Source organism: Cyrtonyx montezumae, unplaced genomic scaffold, assembly GCF_038088225.1.
Source record: "Cyrtonyx montezumae isolate F1298 unplaced genomic scaffold, pur_monq_1.0 scaffold_8, whole genome shotgun sequence".
In the NCBI taxonomy this organism is placed as follows: Eukaryota; Metazoa; Chordata; class Aves; order Galliformes; family Odontophoridae; genus Cyrtonyx; species Cyrtonyx montezumae.
Window position 1 is genome coordinate 76,018,885 of NW_027072089.1, and position 23,957 is coordinate 76,042,841.

At 52.7% G+C, this 23,957-nt stretch overlaps 40 non-coding genes and 1 pseudogene across 40 annotated transcripts; all 41 read right to left on the minus strand.

Moving 5' to 3' along the window:
- Positions 1-156: 156 nt before the first annotated feature.
- Positions 157-275, minus strand: LOC136059583 (5S ribosomal RNA). The gene has a single exon (XR_010623278.1). It is a non-coding gene; the product is annotated as a 5S ribosomal RNA (ribosomal RNA).
- A 234-nt stretch (positions 276-509) lies between these two features.
- LOC136059551 (5S ribosomal RNA) lies at positions 510-628 on the minus strand. The gene has a single exon (XR_010623247.1). It is a non-coding gene; the product is annotated as a 5S ribosomal RNA (ribosomal RNA).
- A 569-nt stretch (positions 629-1,197) lies between these two features.
- LOC136059584 (5S ribosomal RNA) lies at positions 1,198-1,316 on the minus strand. The gene has a single exon (XR_010623279.1). It is a non-coding gene; the product is annotated as a 5S ribosomal RNA (ribosomal RNA).
- Positions 1,317-1,550: 234 nt separating this feature from the next.
- Positions 1,551-1,669, minus strand: LOC136059552 (5S ribosomal RNA). The gene has a single exon (XR_010623248.1). It is a non-coding gene; the product is annotated as a 5S ribosomal RNA (ribosomal RNA).
- A 569-nt stretch (positions 1,670-2,238) lies between these two features.
- Positions 2,239-2,357, minus strand: LOC136059585 (5S ribosomal RNA). The gene has a single exon (XR_010623280.1). It is a non-coding gene; the product is annotated as a 5S ribosomal RNA (ribosomal RNA).
- A 234-nt stretch (positions 2,358-2,591) lies between these two features.
- LOC136059553 (5S ribosomal RNA) lies at positions 2,592-2,710 on the minus strand. Its single transcript, XR_010623249.1, has one exon. It is a non-coding gene; the product is annotated as a 5S ribosomal RNA (ribosomal RNA).
- A 569-nt stretch (positions 2,711-3,279) lies between these two features.
- Positions 3,280-3,398, minus strand: LOC136059586 (5S ribosomal RNA). Its single transcript, XR_010623281.1, has one exon. It is a non-coding gene; the product is annotated as a 5S ribosomal RNA (ribosomal RNA).
- Positions 3,399-3,632: 234 nt separating this feature from the next.
- Positions 3,633-3,751, minus strand: LOC136059554 (5S ribosomal RNA). Its single transcript, XR_010623250.1, has one exon. It is a non-coding gene; the product is annotated as a 5S ribosomal RNA (ribosomal RNA).
- A 569-nt stretch (positions 3,752-4,320) lies between these two features.
- On the minus strand, positions 4,321-4,439 carry LOC136059587 (5S ribosomal RNA). Its single transcript, XR_010623282.1, has one exon. It is a non-coding gene; the product is annotated as a 5S ribosomal RNA (ribosomal RNA).
- A 234-nt stretch (positions 4,440-4,673) lies between these two features.
- LOC136059555 (5S ribosomal RNA) lies at positions 4,674-4,792 on the minus strand. The gene has a single exon (XR_010623251.1). It is a non-coding gene; the product is annotated as a 5S ribosomal RNA (ribosomal RNA).
- A 569-nt stretch (positions 4,793-5,361) lies between these two features.
- Positions 5,362-5,480, minus strand: LOC136059588 (5S ribosomal RNA). Its single transcript, XR_010623283.1, has one exon. It is a non-coding gene; the product is annotated as a 5S ribosomal RNA (ribosomal RNA).
- A 234-nt stretch (positions 5,481-5,714) lies between these two features.
- LOC136059556 (5S ribosomal RNA) lies at positions 5,715-5,833 on the minus strand. Its single transcript, XR_010623252.1, has one exon. It is a non-coding gene; the product is annotated as a 5S ribosomal RNA (ribosomal RNA).
- Positions 5,834-6,402: 569 nt separating this feature from the next.
- LOC136059589 (5S ribosomal RNA) lies at positions 6,403-6,521 on the minus strand. Its single transcript, XR_010623284.1, has one exon. It is a non-coding gene; the product is annotated as a 5S ribosomal RNA (ribosomal RNA).
- A 234-nt stretch (positions 6,522-6,755) lies between these two features.
- On the minus strand, positions 6,756-6,874 carry LOC136059558 (5S ribosomal RNA). Its single transcript, XR_010623254.1, has one exon. It is a non-coding gene; the product is annotated as a 5S ribosomal RNA (ribosomal RNA).
- Positions 6,875-7,443: 569 nt separating this feature from the next.
- LOC136059590 (5S ribosomal RNA) lies at positions 7,444-7,562 on the minus strand. Its single transcript, XR_010623285.1, has one exon. It is a non-coding gene; the product is annotated as a 5S ribosomal RNA (ribosomal RNA).
- A 234-nt stretch (positions 7,563-7,796) lies between these two features.
- LOC136059559 (5S ribosomal RNA) lies at positions 7,797-7,915 on the minus strand. The gene has a single exon (XR_010623255.1). It is a non-coding gene; the product is annotated as a 5S ribosomal RNA (ribosomal RNA).
- A 569-nt stretch (positions 7,916-8,484) lies between these two features.
- Positions 8,485-8,603, minus strand: LOC136059592 (5S ribosomal RNA). Its single transcript, XR_010623287.1, has one exon. It is a non-coding gene; the product is annotated as a 5S ribosomal RNA (ribosomal RNA).
- Positions 8,604-8,837: 234 nt separating this feature from the next.
- Positions 8,838-8,956, minus strand: LOC136059560 (5S ribosomal RNA). The gene has a single exon (XR_010623256.1). It is a non-coding gene; the product is annotated as a 5S ribosomal RNA (ribosomal RNA).
- Positions 8,957-9,525: 569 nt separating this feature from the next.
- On the minus strand, positions 9,526-9,644 carry LOC136059594 (5S ribosomal RNA). The gene has a single exon (XR_010623288.1). It is a non-coding gene; the product is annotated as a 5S ribosomal RNA (ribosomal RNA).
- A 234-nt stretch (positions 9,645-9,878) lies between these two features.
- On the minus strand, positions 9,879-9,997 carry LOC136059561 (5S ribosomal RNA). Its single transcript, XR_010623257.1, has one exon. It is a non-coding gene; the product is annotated as a 5S ribosomal RNA (ribosomal RNA).
- Positions 9,998-10,566: 569 nt separating this feature from the next.
- LOC136059595 (5S ribosomal RNA) lies at positions 10,567-10,685 on the minus strand. Its single transcript, XR_010623289.1, has one exon. It is a non-coding gene; the product is annotated as a 5S ribosomal RNA (ribosomal RNA).
- A 234-nt stretch (positions 10,686-10,919) lies between these two features.
- On the minus strand, positions 10,920-11,038 carry LOC136059563 (5S ribosomal RNA). The gene has a single exon (XR_010623258.1). It is a non-coding gene; the product is annotated as a 5S ribosomal RNA (ribosomal RNA).
- Positions 11,039-11,607: 569 nt separating this feature from the next.
- Positions 11,608-11,726, minus strand: LOC136059524 (5S ribosomal RNA). The gene has a single exon (XR_010623228.1). It is a non-coding gene; the product is annotated as a 5S ribosomal RNA (ribosomal RNA).
- A 234-nt stretch (positions 11,727-11,960) lies between these two features.
- On the minus strand, positions 11,961-12,079 carry LOC136059564 (5S ribosomal RNA). Its single transcript, XR_010623259.1, has one exon. It is a non-coding gene; the product is annotated as a 5S ribosomal RNA (ribosomal RNA).
- A 569-nt stretch (positions 12,080-12,648) lies between these two features.
- Positions 12,649-12,767, minus strand: LOC136059596 (5S ribosomal RNA). The gene has a single exon (XR_010623290.1). It is a non-coding gene; the product is annotated as a 5S ribosomal RNA (ribosomal RNA).
- Positions 12,768-13,001: 234 nt separating this feature from the next.
- LOC136059565 (5S ribosomal RNA) lies at positions 13,002-13,120 on the minus strand. The gene has a single exon (XR_010623260.1). It is a non-coding gene; the product is annotated as a 5S ribosomal RNA (ribosomal RNA).
- Positions 13,121-13,689: 569 nt separating this feature from the next.
- On the minus strand, positions 13,690-13,808 carry LOC136059526 (5S ribosomal RNA). The gene has a single exon (XR_010623230.1). It is a non-coding gene; the product is annotated as a 5S ribosomal RNA (ribosomal RNA).
- A 234-nt stretch (positions 13,809-14,042) lies between these two features.
- LOC136059566 (5S ribosomal RNA) lies at positions 14,043-14,161 on the minus strand. Its single transcript, XR_010623261.1, has one exon. It is a non-coding gene; the product is annotated as a 5S ribosomal RNA (ribosomal RNA).
- Positions 14,162-14,730: 569 nt separating this feature from the next.
- Positions 14,731-14,849, minus strand: LOC136059597 (5S ribosomal RNA). The gene has a single exon (XR_010623291.1). It is a non-coding gene; the product is annotated as a 5S ribosomal RNA (ribosomal RNA).
- A 234-nt stretch (positions 14,850-15,083) lies between these two features.
- On the minus strand, positions 15,084-15,202 carry LOC136059567 (5S ribosomal RNA). The gene has a single exon (XR_010623262.1). It is a non-coding gene; the product is annotated as a 5S ribosomal RNA (ribosomal RNA).
- A 569-nt stretch (positions 15,203-15,771) lies between these two features.
- On the minus strand, positions 15,772-15,890 carry LOC136059527 (5S ribosomal RNA). The gene has a single exon (XR_010623231.1). It is a non-coding gene; the product is annotated as a 5S ribosomal RNA (ribosomal RNA).
- Positions 15,891-16,124: 234 nt separating this feature from the next.
- LOC136059568 (5S ribosomal RNA) lies at positions 16,125-16,243 on the minus strand. Its single transcript, XR_010623263.1, has one exon. It is a non-coding gene; the product is annotated as a 5S ribosomal RNA (ribosomal RNA).
- Positions 16,244-16,812: 569 nt separating this feature from the next.
- LOC136059520 (5S ribosomal RNA) lies at positions 16,813-16,931 on the minus strand. The gene has a single exon (XR_010623224.1). It is a non-coding gene; the product is annotated as a 5S ribosomal RNA (ribosomal RNA).
- A 234-nt stretch (positions 16,932-17,165) lies between these two features.
- On the minus strand, positions 17,166-17,284 carry LOC136059570 (5S ribosomal RNA). The gene has a single exon (XR_010623265.1). It is a non-coding gene; the product is annotated as a 5S ribosomal RNA (ribosomal RNA).
- A 569-nt stretch (positions 17,285-17,853) lies between these two features.
- On the minus strand, positions 17,854-17,972 carry LOC136059521 (5S ribosomal RNA). Its single transcript, XR_010623225.1, has one exon. It is a non-coding gene; the product is annotated as a 5S ribosomal RNA (ribosomal RNA).
- Positions 17,973-18,206: 234 nt separating this feature from the next.
- LOC136059571 (5S ribosomal RNA) lies at positions 18,207-18,325 on the minus strand. Its single transcript, XR_010623266.1, has one exon. It is a non-coding gene; the product is annotated as a 5S ribosomal RNA (ribosomal RNA).
- Positions 18,326-18,894: 569 nt separating this feature from the next.
- LOC136059528 (5S ribosomal RNA) lies at positions 18,895-19,013 on the minus strand. The gene has a single exon (XR_010623232.1). It is a non-coding gene; the product is annotated as a 5S ribosomal RNA (ribosomal RNA).
- A 234-nt stretch (positions 19,014-19,247) lies between these two features.
- Positions 19,248-19,366, minus strand: LOC136059572 (5S ribosomal RNA). The gene has a single exon (XR_010623267.1). It is a non-coding gene; the product is annotated as a 5S ribosomal RNA (ribosomal RNA).
- Positions 19,367-19,935: 569 nt separating this feature from the next.
- On the minus strand, positions 19,936-20,054 carry LOC136059522 (5S ribosomal RNA). The gene has a single exon (XR_010623226.1). It is a non-coding gene; the product is annotated as a 5S ribosomal RNA (ribosomal RNA).
- A 234-nt stretch (positions 20,055-20,288) lies between these two features.
- On the minus strand, positions 20,289-20,407 carry LOC136059529 (5S ribosomal RNA). The gene has a single exon (XR_010623233.1). It is a non-coding gene; the product is annotated as a 5S ribosomal RNA (ribosomal RNA).
- A 3,418-nt stretch (positions 20,408-23,825) lies between these two features.
- Positions 23,826-23,934, minus strand: LOC136059532 (5S ribosomal RNA; annotated as a pseudogene).
- Between the last annotated feature and the right edge of the window lie 23 nt (positions 23,935-23,957).

The window sequence follows — 23,957 nt, forward strand, 5'->3', positions numbered from 1 at the left end:
AGCACGCCCCGAGGCTCCAAAACAGTCAGAAATAGAAGCGTCGAGGAAAAGGACGAAGCAAAGGAGAAGGCTAGGCCAGAAAGAAGGCGGGAAAAGATTTCGTCGGAAAAGAAAAGCGAGTGACAAGAAGGCCAATAAATGAAAGCGAAGAAGAAAAGCCTACAGCACCCGGTATTCCCAGGAGGTCTCCCATCCAAGTACTAACCAGGCCCGACCCTGCTTAGCTTCCGAGATCAGACGAGATCGGGCGTTGCCAGAGTGGTGTGGCCGTAGACACTGTCAGCTCCGGCTCTTGCCCTCACGACCTGCACACAAACGCACGCTTTTCTGAGCACAAAAGGAACCCAGACGATACCCTCGTCCCAGACGACAACAACCACCACAAGAAAACACTAGGCCAAAACAAAACTGCACAAAAAACAACGCTACACAAGTCAACAACCGAGAAGCGGTGCCAACAAAACAGAAGGACAAGCTCAGGAATCAAAAGGAAAACGGAAAAAATAAAGAGCCTACAGCACCCGGTATTCCCAGGAGGTCTCCCATCCAAGTACTAACCAGGCCCGACTCTGATTAGCTTCCGAGATCAGACGAGATCGGGCGTTGCCAGAGTGGTATGGCCGTAGACACCTCCAGCTGCTGCTCGGGCACTCACAAGCTGCGCACCAGCACGTGGCTCTCGCTGAATTCAAGCACAACAAAAAATACGCGCTGCCTCACAGCGTAGAAACAGAAAGAAGCCACAAGAACAAAGAAAACAACAGACACTGCGAGACAAAGGAGAACAAGGGGAAAGTATACTCAAGAAAAGAAGAGAAGAGAGTAGGAAAAGAAGGAGAAGCGAAAAGCAAGTAAGGAAAAAAGAGCCTGCAGCACCCGCGCTTCCCAGCAGCTCTCCCATCCGAGCACCAACCAGGCCGGATAGTCACCAGGCCCGATTCTGCAATCCCAGAGTGGGGTGGCCGCAGACACCTCCAGCTGCTGCTCGGGCACTCACGAGCTGCGCACAAGCGCACGCTCTGGCGAGCACGAGCAGCCAAAAGCACGCCCCGAGGCTCCAAAACAGTCAGAAATAGAAGCGTCGAGGAAAAGGACGAAGCAAAGGAGAAGGCTAGGCCAGAAAGAAGGCGGGAAAAGATTTCGTCGGAAAAGAAAAGCGAGTGACGGGAAGGCCAATAAATGAAAGCGAAGAAGAAAAGCCTACAGCACCCGGTATTCCCAGGAGGTCTCCCATCCAAGTACTAACCAGGCCCGACCCTGCTTAGCTTCCGAGATCAGACGAGATCGGGCGTTGCCAGAGTGGTGTGGCCGTAGACACTGTCAGCTCCGGCTCTTGCCCTCACGACCTGCACACAAACGCACGCTTTTCTGAGCACAAAAGGAACCCAGACGATACCCTCGTCCCAGACGACAACAACCACCACAAGAAAACACTAGGCCAAAACAAAACTGCACAAAAAACAACGCTACACAAGTCAACAACCGAGAAGCGGTGCCAACAAAACAGAAGGACAAGCTCAGGAATCAAAAGGAAAACGGAAAAAATAAAGAGCCTACAGCACCCGGTATTCCCAGGAGGTCTCCCATCCAAGTACTAACCAGGCCCGACTCTGATTAGCTTCCGAGATCAGACGAGATCGGGCGTTGCCAGAGTGGTATGGCCGTAGACACCTCCAGCTGCTGCTCGGGCACTCACAAGCTGCGCACCAGCACGTGGCTCTCGCTGAATTCAAGCACAACAAAAAATACGCGCTGCCTCACAGCGTAGAAACAGAAAGAAGCCACAAGAACAAAGAAAACAACAGACACTGCGAGACAAAGGAGAACAAGGGGAAAGTATACTCAAGAAAAGAAGAGAAGAGAGTAGGAAAAGAAGGAGAAGCGAAAAGCAAGTAAGGAAAAAAGAGCCTGCAGCACCCGCGCTTCCCAGCAGCTCTCCCATCCGAGCACCAACCAGGCCGGATAGTCACCAGGCCCGATTCTGCAATCCCAGAGTGGGGTGGCCGCAGACACCTCCAGCTGCTGCTCGGGCACTCACGAGCTGCGCACAAGCGCACGCTCTGGCGAGCACGAGCAGCCAAAAGCACGCCCCGAGGCTCCAAAACAGTCAGAAATAGAAGCGTCGAGGAAAAGGACGAAGCAAAGGAGAAGGCTAGGCCAGAAAGAAGGCGGGAAAAGATTTCGTCGGAAAAGAAAAGCGAGTGACGGGAAGGCCAATAAATGAAAGCGAAGAAGAAAAGCCTACAGCACCCGGTATTCCCAGGAGGTCTCCCATCCAAGTACTAACCAGGCCCGACCCTGCTTAGCTTCCGAGATCAGACGAGATCGGGCGTTGCCAGAGTGGTGTGGCCGTAGACACTGTCAGCTCCGGCTCTTGCCCTCACGAGCTGCACACAAACGCACGCTTTTCTGAGCACAAAAGGAACCCAGACGATACCCTCGTCCCAGACGACAACAACCACCACAAGAAAACACTAGGCCAAAACAAAACTGCACAAAAAACAACGCTACACAAGTCAACAACCGAGAAGCGGTGCCAACAAAACAGAAGGACAAGCTCAGGAATCAAAAGGAAAACGGAAAAAATAAAGAGCCTACAGCACCCGGTATTCCCAGGAGGTCTCCCATCCAAGTACTAACCAGGCCCGACTCTGATTAGCTTCCGAGATCAGACGAGATCGGGCGTTGCCAGAGTGGTATGGCCGTAGACACCTCCAGCTGCTGCTCGGGCACTCACAAGCTGCGCACCAGCACGTGGCTCTCGCTGAATTCAAGCACAACAAAAAATACGCGCTGCCTCACAGCGTAGAAACAGAAAGAAGCCACAAGAACAAAGAAAACAACAGACACTGCGAGACAAAGGAGAACAAGGGGAAAGTATACTCAAGAAAAGAAGAGAAGAGAGTAGGAAAAGAAGGAGAAGCGAAAAGCAAGTAAGGAAAAAAGAGCCTGCAGCACCCGCGCTTCCCAGCAGCTCTCCCATCCGAGCACCAACCAGGCCGGATAGTCACCAGGCCCGATTCTGCAATCCCAGAGTGGGGTGGCCGCAGACACCTCCAGCTGCTGCTCGGGCACTCACGAGCTGCGCACAAGCGCACGCTCTGGCGAGCACGAGCAGCCAAAAGCACGCCCCGAGGCTCCAAAACAGTCAGAAATAGAAGCGTCGAGGAAAAGGACGAAGCAAAGGAGAAGGCTAGGCCAGACAGAAGGCGGGAAAAGATTTCGGCGGAAAAGAAAAGCGAGTGACGGGAAGGCCAATAAATGAAAGCGAAGAAGAAAAGCCTACAGCACCCGGTATTCCCAGGAGGTCTCCCATCCAAGTACTAACCAGGCCCGACCCTGCTTAGCTTCCGAGATCAGACGAGATCGGGCGTTGCCAGAGTGGTGTGGCCGTAGACACTGTCAGCTCCGGCTCTTGCCCTCACGAGCTGCACACAAACGCACGCTTTTCTGAGCACAAAAGGAACCCAGACGATACCCTCGTCCCAGACGACAACAACCACCACAAGAAAACACTAGGCCAAAACAAAACTGCACAAAAAACAACGCTACACAAGTCAACAACCGAGAAGCGGTGCCAACAAAACAGAAGGACAAGCTCAGGAATCAAAAGGAAAACGGAAAAAATAAAGAGCCTACAGCACCCGGTATTCCCAGGAGGTCTCCCATCCAAGTACTAACCAGGCCCGACTCTGATTAGCTTCCGAGATCAGACGAGATCGGGCGTTGCCAGAGTGGTATGGCCGTAGACACCTCCAGCTGCTGCTCGGGCACTCACAAGCTGCGCACCAGCACGTGGCTCTCGCTGAATTCAAGCACAACAAAAAATACGCGCTGCCTCACAGCGTAGAAACAGAAAGAAGCCACAAGAACAAAGAAAACAACAGACACTGCGAGACAAAGGAGAACAAGGGGAAAGTATACTCAAGAAAAGAAGAGAAGAGAGTAGGAAAAGAAGGAGAAGCGAAAAGCAAGTAAGGAAAAAAGAGCCTGCAGCACCCGCGCTTCCCAGCAGCTCTCCCATCCGAGCACCAACCAGGCCGGATAGTCACCAGGCCCGATTCTGCAATCCCAGAGTGGGGTGGCCGCAGACACCTCCAGCTGCTGCTCGGGCACTCACGAGCTGCGCACAAGCGCACGCTCTGGCGAGCACGAGCAGCCAAAAGCACGCCCCGAGGCTCCAAAACAGTCAGAAATAGAAGCGTCGAGGAAAAGGACGAAGCAAAGGAGAAGGCTAGGCCAGAAAGAAGGCGGGAAAAGATTTCGTCGGAAAAGAAAAGCGAGTGACGGGAAGGCCAATAAATGAAAGCGAAGAAGAAAAGCCTACAGCACCCGGTATTCCCAGGAGGTCTCCCATCCAAGTACTAACCAGGCCCGACCCTGCTTAGCTTCCGAGATCAGACGAGATCGGGCGTTGCCAGAGTGGTGTGGCCGTAGACACTGTCAGCTCCGGCTCTTGCCCTCACGACCTGCACACAAACGCACGCTTTTCTGAGCACAAAAGGAACCCAGACGATACCCTCGTCCCAGACGACAACAACCACCACAAGAAAACACTAGGCCAAAACAAAACTGCACAAAAAACAACGCTACACAAGTCAACAACCGAGAAGCGGTGCCAACAAAACAGAAGGACAAGCTCAGGAATCAAAAGGAAAACGGAAAAAATAAAGAGCCTACAGCACCCGGTATTCCCAGGAGGTCTCCCATCCAAGTACTAACCAGGCCCGACTCTGATTAGCTTCCGAGATCAGACGAGATCGGGCGTTGCCAGAGTGGTATGGCCGTAGACACCTCCAGCTGCTGCTCGGGCACTCACAAGCTGCGCACCAGCACGTGGCTCTCGCTGAATTCAAGCACAACAAAAAATACGCGCTGCCTCACAGCGTAGAAACAGAAAGAAGCCACAAGAACAAAGAAAACAACAGACACTGCGAGACAAAGGAGAACAAGGGGAAAGTATACTCAAGAAAAGAAGAGAAGAGAGTAGGAAAAGAAGGAGAAGCGAAAAGCAAGTAAGGAAAAAAGAGCCTGCAGCACCCGCGCTTCCCAGCAGCTCTCCCATCCGAGCACCAACCAGGCCGGATAGTCACCAGGCCCGATTCTGCAATCCCAGAGTGGGGTGGCCGCAGACACCTCCAGCTGCTGCTCGGGCACTCACGAGCTGCGCACAAGCGCACGCTCTGGCGAGCACGAGCAGCCAAAAGCACGCCCCGAGGCTCCAAAACAGTCAGAAATAGAAGCGTCGAGGAAAAGGACGAAGCAAAGGAGAAGGCTAGGCCAGAAAGAAGGCGGGAAAAGATTTCGTCGGAAAAGAAAAGCGAGTGACGGGAAGGCCAATAAATGAAAGCGAAGAAGAAAAGCCTACAGCACCCGGTATTCCCAGGAGGTCTCCCATCCAAGTACTAACCAGGCCCGACCCTGCTTAGCTTCCGAGATCAGACGAGATCGGGCGTTGCCAGAGTGGTGTGGCCGTAGACACTGTCAGCTCCGGCTCTTGCCCTCACGAGCTGCACACAAACGCACGCTTTTCTGAGCACAAAAGGAACCCAGACGATACCCTCGTCCCAGACGACAACAACCACCACAAGAAAACACTAGGCCAAAACAAAACTGCACAAAAAACAACGCTACACAAGTCAACAACCGAGAAGCGGTGCCAACAAAACAGAAGGACAAGCTCAGGAATCAAAAGGAAAACGGAAAAAATAAAGAGCCTACAGCACCCGGTATTCCCAGGAGGTCTCCCATCCAAGTACTAACCAGGCCCGACTCTGATTAGCTTCCGAGATCAGACGAGATCGGGCGTTGCCAGAGTGGTATGGCCGTAGACACCTCCAGCTGCTGCTCGGGCACTCACAAGCTGCGCACCAGCACGTGGCTCTCGCTGAATTCAAGCACAACAAAAAATACGCGCTGCCTCACAGCGTAGAAACAGAAAGAAGCCACAAGAACAAAGAAAACAACAGACACTGCGAGACAAAGGAGAACAAGGGGAAAGTATACTCAAGAAAAGAAGAGAAGAGAGTAGGAAAAGAAGGAGAAGCGAAAAGCAAGTAAGGAAAAAAGAGCCTGCAGCACCCGCGCTTCCCAGCAGCTCTCCCATCCGAGCACCAACCAGGCCGGATAGTCACCAGGCCCGATTCTGCAATCCCAGAGTGGGGTGGCCGCAGACACCTCCAGCTGCTGCTCGGGCACTCACGAGCTGCGCACAAGCGCACGCTCTGGCGAGCACGAGCAGCCAAAAGCACGCCCCGAGGCTCCAAAACAGTCAGAAATAGAAGCGTCGAGGAAAAGGACGAAGCAAAGGAGAAGGCTAGGCCAGACAGAAGGCGGGAAAAGATTTCGGCGGAAAAGAAAAGCGAGTGACGGGAAGGCCAATAAATGAAAGCGAAGAAGAAAAGCCTACAGCACCCGGTATTCCCAGGAGGTCTCCCATCCAAGTACTAACCAGGCCCGACCCTGCTTAGCTTCCGAGATCAGACGAGATCGGGCGTTGCCAGAGTGGTGTGGCCGTAGACACTGTCAGCTCCGGCTCTTGCCCTCACGAGCTGCACACAAACGCACGCTTTTCTGAGCACAAAAGGAACCCAGACGATACCCTCGTCCCAGACGACAACAACCACCACAAGAAAACACTAGGCCAAAACAAAACTGCACAAAAAACAACGCTACACAAGTCAACAACCGAGAAGCGGTGCCAACAAAACAGAAGGACAAGCTCAGGAATCAAAAGGAAAACGGAAAAAATAAAGAGCCTACAGCACCCGGTATTCCCAGGAGGTCTCCCATCCAAGTACTAACCAGGCCCGACTCTGATTAGCTTCCGAGATCAGACGAGATCGGGCGTTGCCAGAGTGGTATGGCCGTAGACACCTCCAGCTGCTGCTCGGGCACTCACAAGCTGCGCACCAGCACGTGGCTCTCGCTGAATTCAAGCACAACAAAAAATACGCGCTGCCTCACAGCGTAGAAACAGAAAGAAGCCACAAGAACAAAGAAAACAACAGACACTGCGAGACAAAGGAGAACAAGGGGAAAGTATACTCAAGAAAAGAAGAGAAGAGAGTAGGAAAAGAAGGAGAAGCGAAAAGCAAGTAAGGAAAAAAGAGCCTGCAGCACCCGCGCTTCCCAGCAGCTCTCCCATCCGAGCACCAACCAGGCCGGATAGTCACCAGGCCCGATTCTGCAATCCCAGAGTGGGGTGGCCGCAGACACCTCCAGCTGCTGCTCGGGCACTCACGAGCTGCGCACAAGCGCACGCTCTGGCGAGCACGAGCAGCCAAAAGCACGCCCCGAGGCTCCAAAACAGTCAGAAATAGAAGCGTCGAGGAAAAGGACGAAGCAAAGGAGAAGGCTAGGCCAGACAGAAGGCGGGAAAAGATTTCGGCGGAAAAGAAAAGCGAGTGACGGGAAGGCCAATAAATGAAAGCGAAGAAGAAAAGCCTACAGCACCCGGTATTCCCAGGAGGTCTCCCATCCAAGTACTAACCAGGCCCGACCCTGCTTAGCTTCCGAGATCAGACGAGATCGGGCGTTGCCAGAGTGGTGTGGCCGTAGACACTGTCAGCTCCGGCTCTTGCCCTCACGAGCTGCACACAAACGCACGCTTTTCTGAGCACAAAAGGAACCCAGACGATACCCTCGTCCCAGACGACAACAACCACCACAAGAAAACACTAGGCCAAAACAAAACTGCACAAAAAAATACGCTACACAAGTCAACAACCGAGAAGCGGTGCCAACAAAACAGAAGGACAAGCTCAGGAATCAAAAGGAAAACGGAAAAAATAAAGAGCCTACAGCACCCGGTATTCCCAGGAGGTCTCCCATCCAAGTACTAACCAGGCCCGACTCTGATTAGCTTCCGAGATCAGACGAGATCGGGCGTTGCCAGAGTGGTATGGCCGTAGACACCTCCAGCTGCTGCTCGGGCACTCACAAGCTGCGCACCAGCACGTGGCTCTCGCTGAATTCAAGCACAACAAAAAATACGCGCTGCCTCACAGCGTAGAAACAGAAAGAAGCCACAAGAACAAAGAAAACAACAGACACTGCGAGACAAAGGAGAACAAGGGGAAAGTATACTCAAGAAAAGAAGAGAAGAGAGTAGGAAAAGAAGGAGAAGCGAAAAGCAAGTAAGGAAAAAAGAGCCTGCAGCACCCGCGCTTCCCAGCAGCTCTCCCATCCGAGCACCAACCAGGCCGGATAGTCACCAGGCCCGATTCTGCAATCCCAGAGTGGGGTGGCCGCAGACACCTCCAGCTGCTGCTCGGGCACTCACGAGCTGCGCACAAGCGCACGCTCTGGCGAGCACGAGCAGCCAAAAGCACGCCCCGAGGCTCCAAAACAGTCAGAAATAGAAGCGTCGAGGAAAAGGACGAAGCAAAGGAGAAGGCTAGGCCAGAAAGAAGGCGGGAAAAGATTTCGTCGGAAAAGAAAAGCGAGTGACAAGAAGGCCAATAAATGAAAGCGAAGAAGAAAAGCCTACAGCACCCGGTATTCCCAGGAGGTCTCCCATCCAAGTACTAACCAGGCCCGACCCTGCTTAGCTTCCGAGATCAGACGAGATCGGGCGTTGCCAGAGTGGTGTGGCCGTAGACACTGTCAGCTCCGGCTCTTGCCCTCACGAGCTGCACACAAACGCACGCTTTTCTGAGCACAAAAGGAACCCAGACGATACCCTCGTCCCAGACGACAACAACCACCACAAGAAAACACTAGGCCAAAACAAAACTGCACAAAAAACAACGCTACACAAGTCAACAACCGAGAAGCGGTGCCAACAAAACAGAAGGACAAGCTCAGGAATCAAAAGGAAAACGGAAAAAATAAAGAGCCTACAGCACCCGGTATTCCCAGGAGGTCTCCCATCCAAGTACTAACCAGGCCCGACTCTGATTAGCTTCCGAGATCAGACGAGATCGGGCGTTGCCAGAGTGGTATGGCCGTAGACACCTCCAGCTGCTGCTCGGGCACTCACAAGCTGCGCACCAGCACGTGGCTCTCGCTGAATTCAAGCACAACAAAAAATACGCGCTGCCTCACAGCGTAGAAACAGAAAGAAGCCACAAGAACAAAGAAAACAACAGACACTGCGAGACAAAGGAGAACAAGGGGAAAGTATTCTCAAGAAAAGAAGAGAAGAGAGTAGGAAAAGAAGGAGAAGCGAAAAGCAAGTAAGGAAAAAAGAGCCTGCAGCACCCGCGCTTCCCAGCAGCTCTCCCATCCGAGCACCAACCAGGCCGGATAGTCACCAGGCCCGATTCTGCAATCCCAGAGTGGGGTGGCCGCAGACACCTCCAGCTGCTGCTCGGGCACTCACGAGCTGCGCACAAGCGCACGCTCTGGCGAGCACGAGCAGCCAAAAGCACGCCCCGAGGCTCCAAAACAGTCAGAAATAGAAGCGTCGAGGAAAAGGACGAAGCAAAGGAGAAGGCTAGGCCAGACAGAAGGCGGGAAAAGATTTCGGCGGAAAAGAAAAGCGAGTGACGGGAAGGCCAATAAATGAAAGCGAAGAAGAAAAGCCTACAGCACCCGGTATTCCCAGGAGGTCTCCCATCCAAGTACTAACCAGGCCCGACCCTGCTTAGCTTCCGAGATCAGACGAGATCGGGCGTTGCCAGAGTGGTGTGGCCGTAGACACTGTCAGCTCCGGCTCTTGCCCTCACGAGCTGCACACAAACGCACGCTTTTCTGAGCACAAAAGGAACCCAGACGATACCCTCGTCCCAGACGACAACAACCACCACAAGAAAACACTAGGCCAAAACAAAACTGCACAAAAAACAACGCTACACAAGTCAACAACCGAGAAGCGGTGCCAACAAAACAGAAGGACAAGCTCAGGAATCAAAAGGAAAACGGAAAAAATAAAGAGCCTACAGCACCCGGTATTCCCAGGAGGTCTCCCATCCAAGTACTAACCAGGCCCGACTCTGATTAGCTTCCGAGATCAGACGAGATCGGGCGTTGCCAGAGTGGTATGGCCGTAGACACCTCCAGCTGCTGCTCGGGCACTCACAAGCTGCGCACCAGCACGTGGCTCTCGCTGAATTCAAGCACAACAAAAAATACGCGCTGCCTCACAGCGTAGAAACAGAAAGAAGCCACAAGAACAAAGAAAACAACAGACACTGCGAGACAAAGGAGAACAAGGGGAAAGTATACTCAAGAAAAGAAGAGAAGAGAGTAGGAAAAGAAGGAGAAGCGAAAAGCAAGTAAGGAAAAAAGAGCCTGCAGCACCCGCGCTTCCCAGCAGCTCTCCCATCCGAGCACCAACCAGGCCGGATAGTCACCAGGCCCGATTCTGCAATCCCAGAGTGGGGTGGCCGCAGACACCTCCAGCTGCTGCTCGGGCACTCACGAGCTGCGCACAAGCGCACGCTCTGGCGAGCACGAGCAGCCAAAAGCACGCCCCGAGGCTCCAAAACAGTCAGAAATAGAAGCGTCGAGGAAAAGGACGAAGCAAAGGAGAAGGCTAGGCCAGACAGAAGGCGGGAAAAGATTTCGGCGGAAAAGAAAAGCGAGTGACGGGAAGGCCAATAAATGAAAGCGAAGAAGAAAAGCCTACAGCACCCGGTATTCCCAGGAGGTCTCCCATCCAAGTACTAACCAGGCCCGACCCTGCTTAGCTTCCGAGATCAGACGAGATCGGGCGTTGCCAGAGTGGTGTGGCCGTAGACACTGTCAGCTCCGGCTCTTGCCCTCACGAGCTGCACACAAACGCACGCTTTTCTGAGCACAAAAGGAACCCAGACGATACCCTCGTCCCAGACGACAACAACCACCACAAGAAAACACTAGGCCAAAACAAAACTGCACAAAAAACAACGCTACACAAGTCAACAACCGAGAAGCGGTGCCAACAAAACAGAAGGACAAGCTCAGGAATCAAAAGGAAAACGGAAAAAATAAAGAGCCTACAGCACCCGGTATTCCCAGGAGGTCTCCCATCCAAGTACTAACCAGGCCCGACTCTGATTAGCTTCCGAGATCAGACGAGATCGGGCGTTGCCAGAGTGGTATGGCCGTAGACACCTCCAGCTGCTGCTCGGGCACTCACAAGCTGCGCACCAGCACGTGGCTCTCGCTGAATTCAAGCACAACAAAAAATACGCGCTGCCTCACAGCGTAGAAACAGAAAGAAGCCACAAGAACAAAGAAAACAACAGACACTGCGAGACAAAGGAGAACAAGGGGAAAGTATTCTCAAGAAAAGAAGAGAAGAGAGTAGGAAAAGAAGGAGAAGCGAAAAGCAAGTAAGGAAAAAAGAGCCTGCAGCACCCGCGCTTCCCAGCAGCTCTCCCATCCGAGCACCAACCAGGCCGGATAGTCACCAGGCCCGATTCTGCAATCCCAGAGTGGGGTGGCCGCAGACACCTCCAGCTGCTGCTCGGGCACTCACGAGCTGCGCACAAGCGCACGCTCTGGCGAGCACGAGCAGCCAAAAGCACGCCCCGAGGCTCCAAAACAGTCAGAAATAGAAGCGTCGAGGAAAAGGACGAAGCAAAGGAGAAGGCTAGGCCAGACAGAAGGCGGGAAAAGATTTCGTCGGAAAAGAAAAGCGAGTGACGGGAAGGCCAATAAATGAAAGCGAAGAAGAAAAGCCTACAGCACCCGGTATTCCCAGGAGGTCTCCCATCCAAGTACTAACCAGGCCCGACCCTGCTTAGCTTCCGAGATCAGACGAGATCGGGCGTTGCCAGAGTGGTGTGGCCATAGACACTGTCAGCTCCGGCTCTTGCCCTCACGAGCTGCACACAAACGCACGCTTTTCTGAGCACAAAAGGAACCCAGACGATACCCTCGTCCCAGACGACAACAACCACCACAAGAAAACACTAGGCCAAAACAAAACTGCACAAAAAACAACGCTACACAAGTCAACAACCGAGAAGCGGTGCCAACAAAACAGAAGGACAAGCTCAGGAATCAAAAGGAAAACGGAAAAAATAAAGAGCCTACAGCACCCGGTATTCCCAGGAGGTCTCCCATCCAAGTACTAACCAGGCCCGACTCTGATTAGCTTCCGAGATCAGACGAGATCGGGCGTTGCCAGAGTGGTATGGCCGTAGACACCTCCAGCTGCTGCTCGGGCACTCACAAGCTGCGCACCAGCACGTGGCTCTCGCTGAATTCAAGCACAACAAAAAATACGCGCTGCCTCACAGCGTAGAAACAGAAAGAAGCCACAAGAACAAAGAAAACAACAGACACTGCGAGACAAAGGAGAACAAGGGGAAAGTATTCTCAAGAAAAGAAGAGAAGAGAGTAGGAAAAGAAGGAGAAGCGAAAAGCAAGTAAGGAAAAAAGAGCCTGCAGCACCCGCGCTTCCCAGCAGCTCTCCCATCCGAGCACCAACCAGGCCGGATAGTCACCAGGCCCGATTCTGCAATCCCAGAGTGGGGTGGCCGCAGACACCTCCAGCTGCTGCTCGGGCACTCACGAGCTGCGCACAAGCGCACGCTCTGGCGAGCACGAGCAGCCAAAAGCACGCCCCGAGGCTCCAAAACAGTCAGAAATAGAAGCGTCGAGGAAAAGGACGAAGCAAAGGAGAAGGCTAGGCCAGACAGAAGGCGGGAAAAGATTTCGGCGGAAAAGAAAAGCGAGTGACGGGAAGGCCAATAAATGAAAGCGAAGAAGAAAAGCCTACAGCACCCGGTATTCCCAGGAGGTCTCCCATCCAAGTACTAACCAGGCCCGACCCTGCTTAGCTTCCGAGATCAGACGAGATCGGGCGTTGCCAGAGTGGTGTGGCCGTAGACACTGTCAGCTCCGGCTCTTGCCCTCACGAGCTGCACACAAACGCACGCTTTTCTGAGCACAAAAGGAACCCAGACGATACCCTCGTCCCAGACGACAACAACCACCACAAGAAAACACTAGGCCAAAACAAAACTGCACAAAAAAATACGCTACACAAGTCAACAACCGAGAAGCGGTGCCAACAAAACAGAAGGACAAGCTCAGGAATCAAAAGGAAAACGGAAAAAATAAAGAGCCTACAGCACCCGGTATTCCCAGGAGGTCTCCCATCCAAGTACTAACCAGGCCCGACTCTGATTAGCTTCCGAGATCAGACGAGATCGGGCGTTGCCAGAGTGGTATGGCCGTAGACACCTCCAGCTGCTGCTCGGGCACTCACAAGCTGCGCACCAGCACGTGGCTCTCGCTGAATTCAAGCACAACAAAAAATACGCGCTGCCTCACAGCGTAGAAACAGAAAGAAGCCACAAGAACAAAGAAAACAACAGACACTGCGAGACAAAGGAGAACAAGGGGAAAGTATACTCAAGAAAAGAAGAGAAGAGAGTAGGAAAAGAAGGAGAAGCGAAAAGCAAGTAAGGAAAAAAGAGCCTGCAGCACCCGCGCTTCCCAGCAGCTCTCCCATCCGAGCACCAACCAGGCCGGATAGTCACCAGGCCCGATTCTGCAATCCCAGAGTGGGGTGGCCGCAGACACCTCCAGCTGCTGCTCGGGCACTCACGAGCTGCGCACAAGCGCACGCTCTGGCGAGCACGAGCAGCCAAAAGCACGCCCCGAGGCTCCAAAACAGTCAGAAATAGAAGCGTCGAGGAAAAGGACGAAGCAAAGGAGAAGGCTAGGCCAGACAGAAGGCGGGAAAAGATTTCGGCGGAAAAGAAAAGCGAGTGACGGGAAGGCCAATAAATGAAAGCGAAGAAGAAAAGCCTACAGCACCCGGTATTCCCAGGAGGTCTCCCATCCAAGTACTAACCAGGCCCGACCCTGCTTAGCTTCCGAGATCAGACGAGATCGGGCGTTGCCAGAGTGGTGTGGCCATAGACACTGTCAGCTCCGGCTCTTGCCCTCACGAGCTGCACACAAACGCACGCTTTTCTGAGCACAAAAGGAACCCAGACGATACCCTCGTCCCAGACGACAACAACCACCACAAGAAAACACTAGGCCAAAACAAAACTGCACAAAAAAATACGCTACACAAGTCAACAACCGAGAAGCGGTGCCAACAAAACAGAAGGACAAGCTCAGGAATCAAAAGGAAAACGGAAAAAATAAAGAGCCTACAGCACCCGGTATTCCCAGGAGGTCTCCCATCCAAGTACTAACCAGGCCCGACTCTGATTAGCTTCCGAGATCAGACGAGATCGGGCGTTGCCAGAGTGGTATGGCCGTAGACACCTCCAGCTGCTGCTCGGGCACTCACAAGCTGCGCACCAGCACGTGGCTCTCGCTGAATTCAAGCACAACAAAAAATACGCGCTGCCTCACAGCGTAGAAACAGAAAGAAGCCACAAGAACAAAGAAAACAACAGACACTGCGAGACAAAGGAGAACAAGGGGAAAGTATTCTCAAGAAAAGAAGAGAAGAGAGTAGGAAAAGAAGGAGAAGCGAAAAGCAAGTAAGGAAAAAAGAGCCTGCAGCACCCGCGCTTCCCAGCAGCTCTCCCATCCGAGCACCAACCAGGCCGGATAGTCACCAGGCCCGATTCTGCAATCCCAGAGTGGGGTGGCCGCAGACACCTCCAGCTGCTGCTCGGGCACTCACGAGCTGCGCACAAGCGCACGCTCTGGCGAGCACGAGCAGCCAAAAGCACGCCCCGAGGCTCCAAAACAGTCAGAAATAGAAGCGTCGAGGAAAAGGACGAAGCAAAGGAGAAGGCTAGGCCAGACAGAAGGCGGGAAAAGATTTCGGCGGAAAAGAAAAGCGAGTGACGGGAAGGCCAATAAATGAAAGCGAAGAAGAAAAGCCTACAGCACCCGGTATTCCCAGGAGGTCTCCCATCCAAGTACTAACCAGGCCCGACCCTGCTTAGCTTCCGAGATCAGACGAGATCGGGCGTTGCCAGAGTGGTGTGGCCGTAGACACTGTCAGCTCCGGCTCTTGCCCTCACGACCTGCACACAAACGCACGCTTTTCTGAGCACAAAAGGAACCCAGACGATACCCTCGTCCCAGACGACAACAACCACCACAAGAAAACACTAGGCCAAAACAAAACTGCACAAAAAACAACGCTACACAAGTCAACAACCGAGAAGCGGTGCCAACAAAACAGAAGGACAAGCTCAGGAATCAAAAGGAAAACGGAAAAAATAAAGAGCCTACAGCACCCGGTATTCCCAGGAGGTCTCCCATCCAAGTACTAACCAGGCCCGACTCTGATTAGCTTCCGAGATCAGACGAGATCGGGCGTTGCCAGAGTGGTATGGCCGTAGACACCTCCAGCTGCTGCTCGGGCACTCACAAGCTGCGCACCAGCACGTGGCTCTCGCTGAATTCAAGCACAACAAAAAATACGCGCTGCCTCACAGCGTAGAAACAGAAAGAAGCCACAAGAACAAAGAAAACAACAGACACTGCGAGACAAAGGAGAACAAGGGGAAAGTATACTCAAGAAAAGAAGAGAAGAGAGTAGGAAAAGAAGGAGAAGCGAAAAGCAAGTAAGGAAAAAAGAGCCTGCAGCACCCGCGCTTCCCAGCAGCTCTCCCATCCGAGCACCAACCAGGCCGGATAGTCACCAGGCCCGATTCTGCAATCCCAGAGTGGGGTGGCCGCAGACACCTCCAGCTGCTGCTCGGGCACTCACGAGCTGCGCACAAGCGCACGCTCTGGCGAGCACGAGCAGCCAAAAGCACGCCCCGAGGCTCCAAAACAGTCAGAAATAGAAGCGTCGAGGAAAAGGACGAAGCAAAGGAGAAGGCTAGGCCAGACAGAAGGCGGGAAAAGATTTCGGCGGAAAAGAAAAGCGAGTGACGGGAAGGCCAATAAATGAAAGCGAAGAAGAAAAGCCTACAGCACCCGGTATTCCCAGGAGGTCTCCCATCCAAGTACTAACCAGGCCCGACCCTGCTTAGCTTCCGAGATCAGACGAGATCGGGCGTTGCCAGAGTGGTGTGGCCATAGACACTGTCAGCTCCGGCTCTTGCCCTCACGAGCTGCACACAAACGCACGCTTTTCTGAGCACAAAAGGAACCCAGACGATACCCTCGTCCCAGACGACAACAACCACCACAAGAAAACACTAGGCCAAAACAAAACTGCACAAAAAAATACGCTACACAAGTCAACAACCGAGAAGCGGTGCCAACAAAACAGAAGGACAAGCTCAGGAATCAAAAGGAAAACGGAAAAAATAAAGAGCCTACAGCACCCGGTATTCCCAGGAGGTCTCCCATCCAAGTACTAACCAGGCCCGACTCTGATTAGCTTCCGAGATCAGACGAGATCGGGCGTTGCCAGAGTGGTATGGCCGTAGACACCTCCAGCTGCTGCTCGGGCACTCACAAGCTGCGCACCAGCACGTGGCTCTCGCTGAATTCAAGCACAACAAAAAATACGCGCTGCCTCACAGCGTAGAAACAGAAAGAAGCCACAAGAACAAAGAAAACAACAGACACTGCGAGACAAAGGAGAACAAGGGGAAAGTATTCTCAAGAAAAGAAGAGAAGAGAGTAGGAAAAGAAGGAGAAGCGAAAAGCAAGTAAGGAAAAAAGAGCCTGCAGCACCCGCGCTTCCCAGCAGCTCTCCCATCCGAGCACCAACCAGGCCGGATAGTCACCAGGCCCGATTCTGCAATCCCAGAGTGGGGTGGCCGCAGACACCTCCAGCTGCTGCTCGGGCACTCACGAGCTGCGCACAAGCGCACGCTCTGGCGAGCACGAGCAGCCAAAAGCACGCCCCGAGGCTCCAAAACAGTCAGAAATAGAAGCGTCGAGGAAAAGGACGAAGCAAAGGAGAAGGCTAGGCCAGACAGAAGGCGGGAAAAGATTTCGGCGGAAAAGAAAAGCGAGTGACGGGAAGGCCAATAAATGAAAGCGAAGAAGAAAAGCCTACAGCACCCGGTATTCCCAGGAGGTCTCCCATCCAAGTACTAACCAGGCCCGACCCTGCTTAGCTTCCGAGATCAGACGAGATCGGGCGTTGCCAGAGTGGTGTGGCCGTAGACACTGTCAGCTCCGGCTCTTGCCCTCACGACCTGCACACAAACGCACGCTTTTCTGAGCACAAAAGGAACCCAGACGATACCCTCGTCCCAGACGACAACAACCACCACAAGAAAACACTAGGCCAAAACAAAACTGCACAAAAAACAACGCTACACAAGTCAACAACCGAGAAGCGGTGCCAACAAAACAGAAGGACAAGCTCAGGAATCAAAAGGAAAACGGAAAAAATAAAGAGCCTACAGCACCCGGTATTCCCAGGAGGTCTCCCATCCAAGTACTAACCAGGCCCGACTCTGATTAGCTTCCGAGATCAGACGAGATCGGGCGTTGCCAGAGTGGTATGGCCGTAGACACCTCCAGCTGCTGCTCGGGCACTCACAAGCTGCGCACCAGCACGTGGCTCTCGCTGAATTCAAGCACAACAAAAAATACGCACTGCCTCACAGCGTAGAAACAGAAAGAAGCCACAAGAACAAAGAAAACAACAGACACTGCGAGACAAAGGAGAACAAGGGGAAAGTATTCTCAAGAAAAGAAGAGAAGAGAGTAGGAAAAGAAGGAGAAGCGAAAAGCAAGTAAGGAAAAAAGAGCCTGCAGCACCCGCGCTTCCCAGCAGCTCTCCCATCCGAGCACCAACCAGGCCGGATAGTCACCAGGCCCGATTCTGCAATCCCAGAGTGGGGTGGCCGCAGACACCTCCAGCTGCTGCTCGGGCACTCACGAGCTGCGCACAAGCGCACGCTCTGGCGAGCACGAGCAGCCAAAAGCACGCCCCGAGGCTCCAAAACAGTCAGAAATAGAAGCGTCGAGGAAAAGGACGAAGCAAAGGAGAAGGCTAGGCCAGACAGAAGGCGGGAAAAGATTTCGGCGGAAAAGAAAAGCGAGTGACGGGAAGGCCAATAAATGAAAGCGAAGAAGAAAAGCCTACAGCACCCGGTATTCCCAGGAGGTCTCCCATCCAAGTACTAACCAGGCCCGACCCTGCTTAGCTTCCGAGATCAGACGAGATCGGGCGTTGCCAGAGTGGTGTGGCCGTAGACACTGTCAGCTCCGGCTCTTGCCCTCACGAGCTGCACACAAACGCACGCTTTTCTGAGCACAAAAGGAACCCAGACGATACCCTCGTCCCAGACGACAACAACCACCACAAGAAAACACTAGGCCAAAACAAAACTGCACAAAAAACAACGCTACACAAGTCAACAACCGAGAAGCGGTGCCAACAAAACAGAAGGACAAGCTCAGGAATCAAAAGGAAAACGGAAAAAATAAAGAGCCTACAGCACCCGGTATTCCCAGGAGGTCTCCCATCCAAGTACTAACCAGGCCCGACTCTGATTAGCTTCCGAGATCAGACGAGATCGGGCGTTGCCAGAGTGGTATGGCCGTAGACACCTCCAGCTGCTGCTCGGGCACTCACAAGCTGCGCACCAGCACGTGGCTCTCGCTGAATTCAAGCACAACAAAAAATACGCGCTGCCTCACAGCGTAGAAACAGAAAGAAGCCACAAGAACAAAGAAAACAACAGACACTGCGAGACAAAGGAGAACAAGGGGAAAGTATACTCAAGAAAAGAAGAGAAGAGAGTAGGAAAAGAAGGAGAAGCGAAAAGCAAGTAAGGAAAAAAGAGCCTGCAGCACCCGCGCTTCCCAGCAGCTCTCCCATCCGAGCACCAACCAGGCCGGATAGTCACCAGGCCCGATTCTGCAATCCCAGAGTGGGGTGGCCGCAGACACCTCCAGCTGCTGCTCGGGCACTCACGAGCTGCGCACAAGCGCACGCTCTGGCGAGCACGAGCAGCCAAAAGCACGCCCCGAGGCTCCAAAACAGTCAGAAATAGAAGCGTCGAGGAAAAGGACGAAGCAAAGGAGAAGGCTAGGCCAGACAGAAGGCGGGAAAAGATTTCGGCGGAAAAGAAAAGCGAGTGACGGGAAGGCCAATAAATGAAAGCGAAGAAGAAAAGCCTACAGCACCCGGTATTCCCAGGAGGTCTCCCATCCAAGTACTAACCAGGCCCGACCCTGCTTAGCTTCCGAGATCAGACGAGATCGGGCGTTGCCAGAGTGGTGTGGCCATAGACACTGTCAGCTCCGGCTCTTGCCCTCACGAGCTGCACACAAACGCACGCTTTTCTGAGCACAAAAGGAACCCAGACGATACCCTCGTCCCAGACGACAACAACCACCACAAGAAAACACTAGGCCAAAACAAAACTGCACAAAAAAATACGCTACACAAGTCAACAACCGAGAAGCGGTGCCAACAAAACAGAAGGACAAGCTCAGGAATCAAAAGGAAAACGGAAAAAATAAAGAGCCTACAGCACCCGGTATTCCCAGGAGGTCTCCCATCCAAGTACTAACCAGGCCCGACTCTGATTAGCTTCCGAGATCAGACGAGATCGGGCGTTGCCAGAGTGGTATGGCCGTAGACACCTCCAGCTGCTGCTCGGGCACTCACAAGCTGCGCACCAGCACGTGGCTCTCGCTGAATTCAAGCACAACAAAAAATACGCGCTGCCTCACAGCGTAGAAACAGAAAGAAGCCACAAGAACAAAGAAAACAACAGACACTGCGAGACAAAGGAGAACAAGGGGAAAGTATTCTCAAGAAAAGAAGAGAAGAGAGTAGGAAAAGAAGGAGAAGCGAAAAGCAAGTAAGGAAAAAAGAGCCTGCAGCACCCGCGCTTCCCAGCAGCTCTCCCATCCGAGCACCAACCAGGCCGGATAGTCACCAGGCCCGATTCTGCAATCCCAGAGTGGGGTGGCCGCAGACACCTCCAGCTGCTGCTCGGGCACTCACGAGCTGCGCACAAGCGCACGCTCTGGCGAGCACGAGCAGCCAAAAGCACGCCCCGAGGCTCCAAAACAGTCAGAAATAGAAGCGTCGAGGAAAAGGACGAAGCAAAGGAGAAGGCTAGGCCAGACAGAAGGCGGGAAAAGATTTCGGCGGAAAAGAAAAGCGAGTGACGGGAAGGCCAATAAATGAAAGCGAAGAAGAAAAGCCTACAGCACCCGGTATTCCCAGGAGGTCTCCCATCCAAGTACTAACCAGGCCCGACCCTGCTTAGCTTCCGAGATCAGACGAGATCGGGCGTTGCCAGAGTGGTGTGGCCGTAGACACTGTCAGCTCCGGCTCTTGCCCTCACGACCTGCACACAAACGCACGCTTTTCTGAGCACAAAAGGAACCCAGACGATACCCTCGTCCCAGACGACAACAACCACCACAAGAAAACACTAGGCCAAAACAAAACTGCACAAAAAACAACGCTACACAAGTCAACAACCGAGAAGCGGTGCCAACAAAACAGAAGGACAAGCTCAGGAATCAAAAGGAAAACGGAAAAAATAAAGAGCCTACAGCACCCGGTATTCCCAGGAGGTCTCCCATCCAAGTACTAACCAGGCCCGACTCTGATTAGCTTCCGAGATCAGACGAGATTGGGCGTTGCCAGAGTGGTATGGCCGTAGTACAAAGAAAACAGACACTGCGAGACAAAGGAGAACAAGGGGAAAGTATTCTCAAGAAAAGTTCATAAGTTCATAAGGTTGGAAAGGACCTATAAGATCATCTAGTCCAACCATCCTCCTATCACTATCTCTACCCAACTACTAAATCAAATCCCTTAGCACCTCATCTAAACGCTTCTTGAACAGCGCTAGGGATGGTGCCTCAACCACCTCCCTAGGCAGGCCATTCCAGTGCCTGACCACTCTTTCAGAAAAGAAATGCTTCCTCGGGTCTAATCTAAATCTTCCTTGGTGCAACTTGTGGCCATTCCCTCTCGTCCTGTCGTTATTTATCAGGGAGAAGAGGCCCACCCCCTCCTCACCACAACCCCCCTTCAGGAAGTGGTAGAGTGCAATAAGGTCTCCTCTGAGCCTTTTCTTCTCCAGACTAAACAATCCCAGCTCCCTCAGCCGCTCCTCATAAGACTTGTGCTCCAGACCCCTCACCAGTTTTGTTGCCCTTCTCTGAACACGCTCCAGGGCCTCATTGTCCTTCTTGTAGTGAGGGGCCCAAAACTGAACACAGTACTCTAGGTGCGGCCATACCAGAGCTGAGTACAGGGGGATGATCACCTCCCTGCTCCTGCTGGCTACACTATTTCTAATACAGGCCAGGATGCTGTTGGCCTTCTTGGCCACCTGGGCACACTGCCGGCTCATGTTGAGCCGAGCATCAACCAACACCCCCAGGTCCTTTTCCTCTCTACATTCTTCAAGCCATTCTGCCCCAAGCCTATAGCATTGCACGGGGTTATTGTGGCCAATGTCCAGGACCCGGCACTTGGTCTTATTGAACCTCATCCCATTTTGCTCAGCCCAGCTGTTCAGCCTATCCAAATCCCTCTGAAGGGCCTCCCTACCCTCAGGCAGTTTGACACATCCTCCCAACTTTGTGTCATCTGCAAACTTACTGAGGGTACACTCAATTCCCTCGTCTAGGTCATCAATAAAGATATTAAACAAGATGGGCCCCAAAACTGACCCTTGGGGGACACCACTCGTTACAGGACGCCAGCTGGACTTAACTCCATTAACCACTACCCTCTGGGCACGGCCCTCCAGCCAGTTCTCCACCCAGAGAAGAGTGAACCTGTCCACACCACGGGCTGCCAGTTTCCTTAGGAGAATACTGTGGGAGATTGTGTCAAAGGCCTTGCTGAAGTCCAGGTAGACTACATCAACAGCCTTTCCCTCATCTACCTGTCTGGTCACCCAGTCATAGAAGGAGATGAGGTTGGACAAGCACGACCTGCCCCTGGTAAACCCGTGCTGGCTGGGTCTGATCCCTTTATTGCCATGCACGTGTCGTGTGATTTCCCTCAAGATCATCTGTTCCATAACTTTCCCTGATACCGAGGTCAGGCTGACAGGCCTGTAGTTCCCCGGGTCTTCCTTACGGCCTTTCTTGTAAATGGGAGTCACATCAGCAAGCCTCCAATCTTGTGGGACCTCTCCAGATAACCAGGAATGCTGATAGATGGCAGAAAGTGGCTTAGCAATCACCTCTGCTAGCTCCCTCAGCACCCTTGGGTGGATCCCCTCTGGCCCCATGGACTTGTGGCAGTTCAGATGGAGGAGTAGATCTCTGACCATCTCTGCTTGGATCACAGGGGGTGCATTATGCACCCCGTCCTGGACTTCCAGGTCAGGGCAAGTACCGTGTGGATAACTGTCCTGTCTATTAAAGACAGATGTGAAGAAGGCATTGAGAACCTCAGCCTTTTCCTTATCATCTGTGGTTATATTGCCTGCCTCGTTGAGTAAAGGAGAGAAATTTTCCTTAGTTTTTCTCCTGCTGTTAATATATTTGTAAAAGGGTTTCCTGTTCTCCTTTACAGCAGTAGCCAGCCTAATTTCAAGCTGTGCTTTAGCATTTCTAATTTTCTGCCTGCAGATCTTGGCCAGTTCTCTGTAGTCACCCCAAGTAGCCTGACCCATCTTCCAGAGGACATAGACTCTCTTTTTCTCTCAGAGTCTCAACAAAAGTTCCTGGTTCATCCACACTGGTCTTTTTCTCCTCCGGCTTGACTTACGGGACTCCGGGACTGCCTGCTCCTGTGCCTTTAAGATTTCCATCTTGAGGAGCATCCAGGCTTCCTGGACCCCTTTATCCTTCAGGAGCAAGTCCCAAGGGACCCTTGCAACAAGTGTCCTGAACAGGTCAAAGTCTGCCCTCCGGAAGTCCAAGGTAATAGTTTTGCTAGTCACCCTCTTGACGTCACCCAGAATAGCAAACTCCACCATTTCATGGTCACTCTGGCCAAGACAATCTCCAACCTTCACATCCCCTACTAGTCCTACCCTGTTAGTGAAAAGTAGGTCAAGCAATGCATCTCCCCTGGTAGGCTCTTGCACCAGCTGTGTCAGGAAGCAATCATCCACACATTCTAGAAATCTCAAGGACTGCTTCCTCTGCGCAGTATTGTATTTCCAGCATATATCAGGGAAGTTGAAGTCCCCCATGAGAACGAGTGCTGGCCATCGTGCAACATCTACGAGTTGTTTATAGAACATCTCGTCTATTTCTTCATCCTGACTAGGTGGTCTATAACAGACACCCACCACGATGTCACTCCTAAAGACTATCCCCCTGATCCTTATCCATAGACACTCTACTTTGTCACTTCCAACCACTAGTTCTTCAACATCAAAACACTCTTTGATATAGAGAGCTATGCCACCACCCTTTCTTCCCTGTCTATCCCTTCTGAAGAGCTTGTAGCCATCAATCCCAGTATTCCAGTCATGGGAGAGGTCCCACCATGTTTCTGTAATAGCCACAAGGTATTTTTCTCCTGCTGTTAGCCTGCCTCACAATGGCTTCAAGCTCTTCTTGTTTATTGCCCTTGCTGCGTGCATTGGTATAGATGCACTTCAGCTGAGATATCTGCCTCGCCCCTTTTTCCAGCAGAGCTTCCTTGGGCTCTTTACTGGTGAGCCCTGTTTTATGCCCTTCCCCCGTCACAGCTAGTTTAAAGCTCTCTCAATGGAAAAGAAGAGAAGAGAGTAGGAAAAGAAGGAGAAGTGAAAAGCAAGTAAGGAAAAAAGAGCCTGCAGCACCCGTGCTTCCCAGCAGCTCTCCCATCCGAGCACCAACCAGGCCGGATAGTCACCAGGCCCGATTCTGCAATCCCAGAGTGGGGTGGCCGCAGACACCTCCAGCTGCTGCTCGGGCACTCACGAGCTGCGCACAAGCGCACGCTCTGGCGAGCACGAGCAGCCAAAAGCACGCCCCGAGGCTCCAAAACAGTCAGAAATAGAAGCGTCGAGGAAAAGGACGAAGCAAAGGAGAAGGCTAGGCCAGACAGAAGGCGGGAAAAGATTTCGTCGGAAAAGAAAAGCGAGTGACAAGAAGGCCAATAAATGAAAGCGAAGAAGAAAAGCCTACAGCACCCGGTATTTCCAGGAGGTCTCCCATCCAAGTACTAACCAGGCCCGACCCTGCTTAGCTTCCGAGATCAGGCGTTGCCAGAGTGGTGTGGCCGTAGACACCTCCAGCTGCTGCTCGGGCAC